At 29.0% G+C, this 12,378-nt stretch overlaps 1 long non-coding RNA gene across 1 annotated transcript in view; it reads right to left on the bottom strand.

The window, feature by feature from the left end:
• The window catches only part of LOC125687857 (uncharacterized), a 109,357-nt gene that overhangs the window by 29,261 nt on the left and 67,718 nt on the right, over positions 1-12,378 (bottom strand). The window contains exons 18-22 of the long non-coding RNA XR_007374497.1: positions 10,906-10,987; positions 7,415-7,865; positions 5,113-5,851; positions 2,606-3,550; positions 389-798 (exon numbers count right to left, since the gene is read on the bottom strand). This is a non-coding gene — a long non-coding RNA (uncharacterized LOC125687857). The remainder of the gene's footprint in view (positions 1-388; positions 799-2,605; positions 3,551-5,112; positions 5,852-7,414; positions 7,866-10,905; positions 10,988-12,378) is intronic.

Genomic DNA, 12,378 nt, shown 5'->3' on the forward strand with positions numbered 1-12,378 from the left:
AGAAATCCCTGTTTTTAACCTTAAATATCGCTTATTTTCATAGAAATCCCCGTTTTTAACCTTAAATATCGCTTATTTTCATAGAAATCCCTGTTTTTAACCTTAAATATCGCTTTTTTTCATAGAAATCCCCGTTTTAAACCTAAAATATCGCTTATTTTCATAGAAATCCCTGTTTTTAACCTTAAATATCGCTTATTTTCATAGAAATCCCCGTTTTAAACTTTAAATATTGCTTATTTTCATAGAAATCCCTGTTTTTAACCTTAAATATCGCTTATTTTCATAGAAATCCCCGTTTTTAACCTTAAATATCGCTTATTTTCATAGAAATCCCTGTTTTTAACCTAAAATATTGCTTATTTTCATAGAAATCCCCGTTTTTAACTTTAAATATCGCTTATTTTCATAGAAATCCCCGTTTTTAACCTTAAATATCGCTTATTTTCATAGAAATCCCTGTTTTTAACCTTAAATATCGCTTATTTTCATAGAAATCCCTGTTTTTAACCTTAAATATCGCTTATTTTCATAGAAATCCCTGTTTTTAACCTTAAATATCGCTTATTTTCATAGAAATCCCCGTTTTTAACCTTAAATATCGCTTATTTTCATAGAAATCCCTGTTTTTAACCTAAAATATCGCTTATTTTCATAGAAATCCCCGTTTTTAACCTAAAATATCGCTTATTTTCATAGAAATCCCTGTTTTTAACCATAAATATCGCTTATTTTCATAGAAATCCCTGTTTTTAACCTGAAATGTCGCTTATTTTCATAGAAATCCCTGTTTTTAACCTTAAATATTGCTTATTTTCTTAGAAATCCCTGTTTTTAACCTTAAATATCGCTTATTTTCATAGAAATCCCTGTTTTTAACCTTAAATATCGCTTATTTTCATAGAAATCCCTGCTTTTAACCTTAAATATCGCTTATTTTCATAGAAATCCCTGTTTTTCACCTTAAATATCGCTAATTTTCATAGAAATCCCCGTTTTTAACCTAAAATATCGCTTATTTTCATAGAAATCCCTGTTTTTCACCTTAAATATCGCTTATTTTCATAGAAATCCCTGTTTTTAACCTGAAATATCGCTTATTTTCATAGAAATCCCTGTTTTTCACCTTAAATATCGCTTATTTTCATTGAAATCCCTGTTTTTAACCTTAAATATCGCTTATTTTCATAGAAATCCCTGTTTTTAACCTGAAATATCGCTTATTTTCATAGGAATCCCTGTTTTTAACCTTAAATATCGCTTATTTTCATAGAAATCCCTGTTTTTAACCTGAAATATCGCTTATTTTCATAGAAATCCCTGTTTTTAACCTTAAATATCGCTTATTTTCATAGAAATCCCTGTTTTTAACCTTAAATATCGCTTATTTTCATAGAAATCCCTGTTTTTCCCCTAAAATATCGCTTATTTTCATAGAAATCCCTGTTTTTAACCTTAAATATCGCTTATTTTCATAGAAATCCCTGTTTTTTACCCTAAAATATCGCTTATTTTCATAGAAATCCCTGTTTTTAACCTTAAATATCGCTTATTTTCATAGAAATCCCTGTTTTTAACCTGAAATATCGCTTATTTTCATAGAAATCCCTGTTTTTAACCTTAAATATCGCTTATTTTCATAGAAATCCCCGTTTTTCCCCTTAAATATCGCTTATTTTCATAGAAATCCCTGTTTTTAACCTAAAATATCGCTTATTTTCATAGAAATCCCTGTTTTTAACCTGAAATATCGCTTATTTTCATAGAAATCCCTATTTTTCACCTTAAATGTCGCTTATTTTCATAGAAATCCCTGTTTTTAACCCTAAAATATCACTTATTTTCATAGAAATCCCTGTTTTTCACCTTAAGTATCGCTTATTTTCATAGAAATCCCCGTTTTTAACCCTAAAATATCGCTTATTTTCATAGAAATCCCGGTTTTTAACCTAAAATATCGCTTATTTTCGTAGAAATCCCTGTTTTTAACCTAAAATATCGCTTATTTTCGTAGAAATCCCTGTTTTTCCCCTAAAATATCGCTTATTTTCATAGAAATCCCTGTTTTTCCCCTTAAATATCGCTTATTTTCATAGAAATCCCTGTTTTTCCCCTAAAATATCGCTTATTTTCATAGAAATCCCTGTTTTTAACCTTAAATATCGCTTATTTTCATAGAAATCCCCGTTTTTAACCTTAAATATCGCTTATTTTCATAGAAATCCCTGTTTTTAACCTAAAATATTGCTTATTTTCATAGAAATCCCCGTTTTTAACTTTAAATATCGCTTATTTTCATAGAAATCCCCGTTTTTAACCTTAAATATCGCTTATTTTCATAGAAATCCCTGTTTTTAACCTTAAATATCGCTTATTTTCATAGAAATCCCTGTTTTTAACCTTAAATATCGCTTATTTTCATAGAAATCCCTGTTTTTAACCTTAAATATCGCTTATTTTCATAGAAATCCCCGTTTTTAACCTTAAATATCGCTTATTTTCATAGAAATCCCTGTTTTTAACCTAAAATATCGCTTATTTTCATAGAAATCCCCGTTTTTAACCTAAAATATCGCTTATTTTCATAGAAATCCCTGTTTTTAACCATAAATATCGCTTATTTTCATAGAAATCCCTGTTTTTAACCTGAAATGTCGCTTATTTTCATAGAAATCCCTGTTTTTAACCTTAAATATTGCTTATTTTCTTAGAAATCCCTGTTTTTAACCTTAAATATCGCTTATTTTCATAGAAATCCCTGTTTTTAACCCTAAAATATCGCTTATTTTCATAGAAATCCCTGTTTTTCCCCTAAAATATCGCTTATTTTCATAGAAATCCCTGTTTTTCCCCTAAAATATCGCTTATTTTCATAGAAATCCCTGTTTTTCCCCTTAAATATCGCTTATTTTCATAGAAATCCCTGTTTTTAACCTTAAATATCGCTTATTTTCATAGAAATCCCTGCTTTTAACCTTAAATATCGCTTATTTTCATAGAAATCCCTGTTTTTCACCTTAAATATCGCTTATTTTCATAGAAATCCCCGTTTTTAACCTAAAATATCGCTTATTTTCATAGAAATCCCTGTTTTTCACCTTAAATATCGCTTATTTTCATAGAAATCCCTGTTTTTAACCTGAAATATCGCTTATTTTCATAGAAATCCCTGTTTTTCACCTTAAATATCGCTTATTTTCATTGAAATCCCTGTTTTTAACCTTAAATATCGCTTATTTTCATAGAAATCCCTGTTTTTAACCTGAAATATCGCTTATTTTCATAGGAATCCCTGTTTTTAACCTTAAATATCGCTTATTTTCATAGAAATCCCTGTTTTTAACCTGAAATATCGCTTATTTTCTTAGAAATCCCTGTTTTTAACCTGAAATATCGCTTATTTTCATAGAAATCCCTGTTTTTAACCTTAAATATCGCTTATTTTCATAGAAATCCCTGTTTTTCCCCTAAAATATCGCTTATTTTCATAGAAATCCCTGTTTTTAACCTTAAATATCGCTTATTTTCATAGAAATCCCTGTTTTTTACCCTAAAATATCGCTTATTTTCATAGAAATCCCTGTTTTTAACCTTAAATATCGCTTATTTTCATAGAAATCCCTGTTTTTAACCTGAAATATCGCTTATTTTCATAGAAATCCCTGTTTTTAACCTTAAATATCGCTTATTTTCATAGAAATCCCCGTTTTTCCCCTTAAATATCGCTTATTTTCATAGAAATCCCTGTTTTTAACCTAAAATATCGCTTATTTTCATAGAAATCCCTGTTTTTAACCTGAAATATCGCTTATTTTCATAGAAATCCCTATTTTTCACCTTAAATGTCGCTTATTTTCATAGAAATCCCTGTTTTTAACCCTAAAATATCACTTATTTTCATAGAAATCCCTGTTTTTCACCTTAAGTATCGCTTATTTTCATAGAAATCCCCGTTTTTAACCCTAAAATATCGCTTATTTTCATAGAAATCCCGGTTTTTAACCTAAAATATCGCTTATTTTCGTAGAAATCCCTGTTTTTCCCCTAAAATATCGCTTATTTTCATAGAAATCCCTGTTTTTCCCCTTAAATATCGCTTATTTTCATAGAAATCCCTGTTTTTCCCCTAAAATATCGCTTATTTTCATAGAAATCCCCGTTTTTCCCCTAAAATATCGCTTATTTTCATAGAAATCCCTGTTTTTCACCTTAAATGTCGCTTATTTTCATAGAAATCCCTGTTTTTAACCCTAAAATATCGCTTATTTTCATAGAAATCCCTGTTTTTAACCTTAAATATCGCTTATTTTCATAGAAATCCCTGTTTTTAACCTTAAATATCGCTTATTTTCATAGAAATCCCTGTTTTTCCCCTAAAATATCGCTTATTTTCATAGAAATCCCTGTTTTTCACCTTAAATATCGCTTATTTTCATAGAAATCCCTGTTTTTAACCTTAAATATCGCTTATTTTCATAGAAATCCCTGTTTTTCCCCTAAAATATCGCTTATTTTCATAGAAATCCCTGTTTTTCCCCTAAAATATGGCTTATTTTCATAGAAATCCCCGTTTTTAACCTTAAATATCGCTTATTTTCATAGAAATCCCTGTTTTAAACCTTAAATATCGCTTATTTTCATAGAAATCCCGGTTTTTAACCTTAAATATCGCTTATTTTCATAGAAATCCCTGTTTTTAACCTTAAATATCGCTTATTTTCATAGAAATCCCCGTTTTTATTCTTAAATATCGCTTGTTTTCATAGAAATCCCCGTTTTTAACCTTAAATATCGCTTATTTTCATAGAAATCCCTGTTTTTAACCTTAAATATCGCGTATTTTCATAGAAATCCCCGTTTTTAACCTGAAATATCGCTTATTTTCATAGAAATCCCTGTTTTTCCCCTAAAATATCGCTTATTTTCATAGAAATCCCCGTTTTTAACCTTAAATATCGCTTATTTTCATAGAAATCCCTGTTTTTAACCTAAAATATCGCTTATTTTCATAGAAATCCCCGTTTTTAACCCTAAAATATCGCTTATTTTCATAGAAATCCCTGTTTTTAACCTAAAATATCGCTTATTTTCATAGAAATCCCTGTTTTTAACCTGAAATATCGCTTATTTTCATAGAAATCCCTGTTTTTCCCCTAAAATATCGCTTATTTTCATAGAAATCCCTGTTTTTAGCCTTAAATATCGCTTATTTTCATAGAAATCCCTGTTTTTAACCTGAAATATCGCTTATTTTCATAGAAATCCCTGCTTTTAACCTTAAATATCGCTTATTTTCATAGAAATCCCTGTTTTTCACCTTAAATATCGCTAATTTTCATAGAAATCCCCGTTTTTAACCTAAAATATCGCTTATTTTCATAGAAATCCCTGTTTTTCACCTTAAATATCGCTTATTTTCATAGAAATCCCTGTTTTTAACCTGAAATATCGCTTATTTTCATAGAAATCCCTGTTTTTCACCTTAAATATCGCTTATTTTCATTGAAATCCCTGTTTTTAACCTTAAATATCGCTTATTTTCATAGAAATCCCTGTTTTTAACCTGAAATATCGCTTATTTTCATAGGAATCCCTGTTTTTAACCTTAAATATCGCTTATTTTCATAGAAATCCCTGTTTTTAACCTGAAATATCGCTTATTTTCTTAGAAATCCCTGTTTTTAACCTTAAATATCGCTTATTTTCATAGAAATCCCTGTTTTTAACCTTAAATATCGCTTATTTTCATAGAAATCCCTGTTTTTCCCCTAAAATATCGCTTATTTTCATAGAAATCCCTGTTTTTAACCTTAAATATCGCTTATTTTCATAGAAATCCCTGTTTTTTACCCTAAAATATCGCTTATTTTCATAGAAATCCCTGTTTTTAACCTTAAATATCGCTTATTTTCATAGAAATCCCTGTTTTTAACCTGAAATATCGCTTATTTTCATAGAAATCCCTGTTTTTAACCTTAAATATCGCTTATTTTCATAGAAATCCCCGTTTTTTCCCCTTAAATATCGCTTATTTTCATAGAAATCCCTGTTTTTAACCTAAAATATCGCTTATTTTCATAGAAATCCCTGTTTTTAACCTTAAATATCGCTTATTTTCATAGAAATCCCTATTTTTCACCTTAAATGTCGCTTATTTTCATAGAAATCCCTGTTTTTAACCCTAAAATATCACTTATTTTCATAGAAATCCCTGTTTTTCACCTTAAGTATCGCTTATTTTCATAGAAATCCCCGTTTTTAACCCTAAAATATCGCTTATTTTCATAGAAATCCCGGTTTTTAACCTAAAATATCGCTTATTTTCGTAGAAATCCCTGTTTTTCCCCTAAAATATCGCTTATTTTCATAGAAATCCCTGTTTTTCCCCTTAAATATCGCTTATTTTCATAGAAATCCCTGTTTTTCCCCTAAAATATCGCTTATTTTCATAGAAATCCCCGTTTTTCCCCTAAAATATCGCTTATTTTCATAGAAATCCCTGTTTTTCACCTTAAATGTCGCTTATTTTCATAGAAATCCCTGTTTTTAACCCTAAAATATCGCTTATTTTCATAGAAATCCCTGTTTTTAACCTTAAATATCGCTTATTTTCATAGAAATCCCTGTTTTTAACCTTAAATATCGCTTATTTTCATAGAAATCCCTGTTTTTCCCCTAAAATATCGCTTATTTTCATAGAAATCCCTGTTTTTCACCTTAAATATCGCTTATTTTCATAGAAATCCCTGTTTTTAACCTTAAATATCGCTTATTTTCATAGAAATCCCTGTTTTTCCCCTAAAATATCGCTTATTTTCATAGAAATCCCTGTTTTTCCCCTAAAATATGGCTTATTTTCATAGAAATCCCCGTTTTTAACCTTAAATATCGCTTATTTTCATAGAAATCCCTGTTTTAAACCTTAAATATCGCTTATTTTCATAGAAATCCCGGTTTTTAACCTTAAATATCGCTTATTTTCATAGAAATCCCTGTTTTTAACCTTAAATATCGCTTATTTTCATAGAAATCCCCGTTTTTATTCTTAAATATCGCTTGTTTTCATAGAAATCCCCGTTTTTAACCTTAAATATCGCTTATTTTCATAGAAATCCCTGTTTTTAACCTTAAATATCGCGTATTTTCATAGAAATCCCCGTTTTTAACCTGAAATATCGCTTATTTTCATAGAAATCCCCGTTTTTCCCCTTAAATATCGCTTATTTTCATAGAAATCCCCGTTTTTAACCTTAAATATCGCTTATTTTCATAGAAATCCCTGTTTTTAACCTAAAATATCGCTTATTTTCATAGAAATCCCCGTTTTTAACCCTAAAATATCGCTTATTTTCATAGAAATCCCTGTTTTTAACCTAAAATATCGCTTATTTTCATAGAAATCCCTGTTTTTAACCTGAAATATCGCTTATTTTCATAGAAATCCCTGTTTTTCCCCTAAAATATCGCTTATTTTCATAGAAATCCCTGTTTTTAGCCTTAAATATCGCTTATTTTCATAGAAATCCCTGTTTTTAACCTGAAATATCGCTTATTTTCATAGAAATCCCTGTTTTTCCCCCAAAAAATCGCTTATTTTCATAGAAATCCCTGTTTTTAACCTTAAATATCGCTTATTTTCATAGAAATCCCCGTTTTTCCCCTTAAATATCGCTTATTTTCATAGAAATCCCCGTTTTTAACCTGAAATATCGCTTATTTTCATAGAAATCCCTGTTTTTAACCTTAAATATTGCTTATTTTCAAAGAAATCCCTGTTTTTAACCTTAAATATCGCTTATTTTCATAGAAATCCCTGTTTTTAACCTTAAATGTCGCTTATTTTCATAGAAATCCCTGTTTTTAACCTAAAATATCGCTTATTTTCATAGAAATCCCTGTTTTTCCACTAAAATATCGCTTATTTTCATAGAAATCCCCGTTTTTAACCTTAAATATTGCTTATTTTCATAGAAATCCCCGTTTTTAACCTTAAATATCGCTTATTTTCATAGAAATCCCTGTTTTTAACCTTAAATATCGCTTATTTTCATAGAAATCCCTGTTTTTAACCTTAAATATCGCTTATTTTCATAGAAATCCCTGTTTTTAACCTTAAATATCGCTTATTTTCATAGAAATCCCTGTTTTTAACCTTAAATATCGCTTATTTTCATAGAAATCCCCGTTTTTATTCTTAAATATCGCTTGTTTTCATAGAAATCCCCGTTTTTAACCTTAAATATCGCTTATTTTCATAGAAATCCCTGTTTTTAACCTTAAATATCGCTTATTTTCATAGAAATCCCCGTTTTTAACCTGAAATATCGCTTATTTTCATAGAAATCCCCGTTTTTCCCCTTAAATATCGCTTATTTTCATAGAAATCCCCGTTTTTAACCTTAAATATCGCTTATTTTCATAGAAATCCCTGTTTTTAACCTAAAATATCGCTTATTTTCATAGAAATCCCCGTTTTTAACCCTAAAATATCGCTTATTTTCATAGAAATCCCTGTTTTTAACCTTAAATATCGCTTATTTTCATAGAAATCCCTGTTTTTAACCTGAAATATCGCTTATTTTCATAGAAATCCCTGTTTTTCCCCTAAAATATCGCTTATTTTCATAGAAATCCCTGTTTTTAACCTGAAATATCGCTTATTTTCATAGAAATCCCTGTTTTTCCCCCAAAAAATCGCTTATTTTCATAGAAATCCCCGTTTTTCCCCTTAAATATCGCTTATTTTCATAGAAATCCCCGTTTTTAACCTTAAATATCGCTTATTTTCATAGAAATCCCCCGTTTTTAACCTAAAATATCGCTTATTTTCAAAGAAATCCCTGTTTTTAACCTAAAATATCGCTTATTTTCATAGAAATCCCTGTTTTTAACCTGAAATATCGCTTATTTTCATAGAAATCCCTGTTTTTCCCCTAAAATATCGCTTATTTTCATAGAAATCCCTGTTTTTAGCCTTAAATATCGCTTATTTTCATAGAAATCCCTGTTTTTAACCTGAAATATCGCTTATTTTCATAGAAATCCCTGTTTTTAACCTTAAATATCGCTTATTTTCATAGAAATCCCCGTTTTTAACCTTAAATATCGCTTATTTTCATAGAAATCCCCCGTTTTTAACCTAAAATATCGCTTATTTTCAAAGAAATCCCTGTTTTTAACCTAAAATATCGCTTATTTTCCTAGAAATCCCTGTTTTTAACCTAAAATATCGCTTATTTTCATAGAAATCCCTGTTTTTAACCTTAAATATCGCTTATTTTCATAGAAATCCCTGTTTTTAACCTAAAATATCGCTTATTTTCATAGAAATCCCTGTTTTTAACCTTAAATATCGCTTATTTTCATAGAAATCCCTGTTTTTAACCTTAAATATCGCTTATTTTCATAGAAATCCCCGTTTTTAACCTTAAATATCGCTTATTTTCATAGAAATCCCTGTTTTTAACCTAAAATATCGCTTATTTTCATAGAAATCCCTGTTTTTAACCTGAAATATCGCTTATTTTCATAGAAATCCCTATTTTTCACCTTAAATGTCGCTTATTTTCATAGAAATCCCTGTTTTTAACCTAAAATATCGCTTATTTTCATAGAAATCCCTGTTTTTCCCCTGAAATACCGCTTATTTTCATAGAAATCCCTGTTTTTAACCTTAAATATCGCTTATTTTCATAGAAATCCCCGTTTTTCCCCTTAAATATCGCTTATTTTCATAGAAATCCCTGTTTTTAACCTAAAATATCGCTTATTTTCATAGAAATCCCTGTTTTTAACCTGAAATATCGCTTATTTTCATAGAAATCCCTATTTTTAACCTAAAATATCGCTTATTTTCATAGAAATCCCTGTTTTTAACCCTAAAATATCACTTATTTTCATAGAAATCCCCGTTTTTCCCCTTAAATATCGCTTATTTTCATAGAAATCCCTGTTTTTAACCTAAAATATCGCTTATTTTCATAGAAATCCCTGTTTTTAACCTGAAATATCGCTTATTTTCATAGAAATCCCTATTTTTCACCTTAAATATCGCTTATTTTCATAGAAATCCCTGTTTTTAACCTAAAATATCGCTTATTTTCATAGAAATCCCTGTTTTTCCCCTGAAATACCGCTTATTTTCATAGAAATCCCTGTTTTTAACCTTAAATATCGCTTATTTTCATAGAAATCCCCGTTTTTCCCCTTAAATATCGCTTATTTTCATAGAAATCCCTGTTTTTAACCTAAAATATCGCTTATTTTCATAGAAATCCCTGTTTTTAACCTGAAATATCGCTTATTTTCATAGAAATCCCTATTTTTAACCTAAAATATCGCTTATTTTCATAGAAATCCCTGTTTTTAACCCTAAAATATCACTTATTTTCATAGAAATCCCCGTTTTTCCCCTTAAATATCGCTTATTTTCATAGAAATCCCTGTTTTTAACCTAAAATATCGCTTATTTTCATAGAAATCCCTGTTTTTAACCTGAAATATCGCTTATTTTCATAGAAATCCCTATTTTTCACCTTAAATGTCGCTTATTTTCATAGAAATCCCTGTTTTTAACCCTAAAATATCACTTATTTTCATAGAAATCCCTGTTTTTCACCTTAAGTATCGCTTATTTTCATAGAAATCCCTGTTTTTAACCTGAAATATCGCTTATTTTCATAGAAATCCCTGTTTTTCCCCCAAAAAATCGCTTATTTTCATAGAAATCCCTGTTTTTAACCTTAAATATCGCTTATTTTCATAGAAATCCCCGTTTTTCCCCTTAAATATCGCTTATTTTCATAGAAATCCCCGTTTTTAACCTGAAATATCGCTTATTTTCATAGAAATCCCTGTTTTTAACCTTAAATATTGCTTATTTTCAAAGAAATCCCTGTTTTTAACCTTAAATATCGCTTATTTTCATAGAAATCCCTGTTTTTAACCTTAAATATCGCTTATTTTCATGGAAATCCCTGTTTTTAACCTGAAATATCGCTTATTTTCATAAAATCCCTGTTTTTAACCTAAAATATCGCTTATTTTCATAGAAATCCCTGTTTTTAACCTTAAATATCGCTTATTTTCATAGAAATCCCTGTTTTTAACCTAAAATATCGCTTATTTTCATAGAAATCCCTGTTTTTAACCTGAAATATCGCTTATTTTCATAGAAATCCCTGTTTTTAACCTTAAATCTCGCTTATTTTCATAGAAATCCCTGTTTTTAACCTGAAATATCGCTTATTTTCATAGAAATCCCTGTTTTTAACCTGAAATATCGCTTATTTTCATAGAAATCCCTGTTTTTAACCTTAAATCTCGCTTATTTTCATAGAAATCCCTGTTTTTAACCTTAAATATCGCTTATTTTCATAGAAATCCCTGTTTTTAACCCTAAAATATCGCTTATTTTCATAGAAATCCCTGTTTTTAACCCTAAAATATCGCTTATTTTCATAGAAATCCCTGTTTTTAACCTGAAATATCGCTTATTTTCATAGAAATCCCTGTTTTTAACCTTAAATATCGCTTATTTTCATAGAAATCCCTGTTTTTCCCCTAAAATATCGCTTATTTTCGTAGAAATCCCTGTTTTTAACCTTAAATATCGCTTATTTTCATAGAAATCCCTGTTTTTAACCTGAAATATCGCTTATTTTCATAGAAATCCCTGTTTTTAACCTGAAATATCGCTTATTTTCATCGAAATCCCTGTTTTTAACCCTAAAATATCGCTTATTTTCATAGAAATCCCTGTTTTTAACCTGAAATCTCGCTTATTTTCATAGAAATCCCTGTTTTTAACCTTAAATATTGCTTATTTTCATAGAAATCCCTGTTTTTAACCTTAAATATCGCTTATTTTCATAGAAATCCCTGTTTTTAACCTAAAATATCGCTTATTTTCATGGAAATCCCTGTTTTTAACCTGAAATATCACTTATTTTCATAGAAATCCCTGTTTTTAACCTTAAATATCGCTTATTTTCATAGAAATCCCTGTTTTTAACCTTAAATATCACTTATTTTCATAGAAATCCCTGTTTTTAACCTGAAATATCGCTTATTTTCATAGAAATCCCTGTTTTTAACCTTAAATATCGCTTATTTTCATAGAAATCCCTGTTTTTCCTCTAAAATATCGCTTATTTTCGTAGAAATCCCTGTTTTTAACCTTAAATATCGCTTATTTTCATAGAAATCCCTGTTTTTCCCCTGAAATATCGCTTATTTTCATAGAAATCCCTGTTTTTAACCTTAAATATCGCTTATTTTCATAGAAATCCCTGTTTTTAACCCTAAAACATCGCTTATTTTCATAGAAATCCCTGTTTTTAACCTTAAATATCGCTTATTTTCATAGAAATCCCTGTT

The sequence above is a fragment of the Lagopus muta genome, unplaced genomic scaffold (assembly GCF_023343835.1).
Source record: "Lagopus muta isolate bLagMut1 unplaced genomic scaffold, bLagMut1 primary scaffold_93, whole genome shotgun sequence".
NCBI lineage: Eukaryota > Metazoa > Chordata > Aves > Galliformes > Phasianidae > Lagopus > Lagopus muta.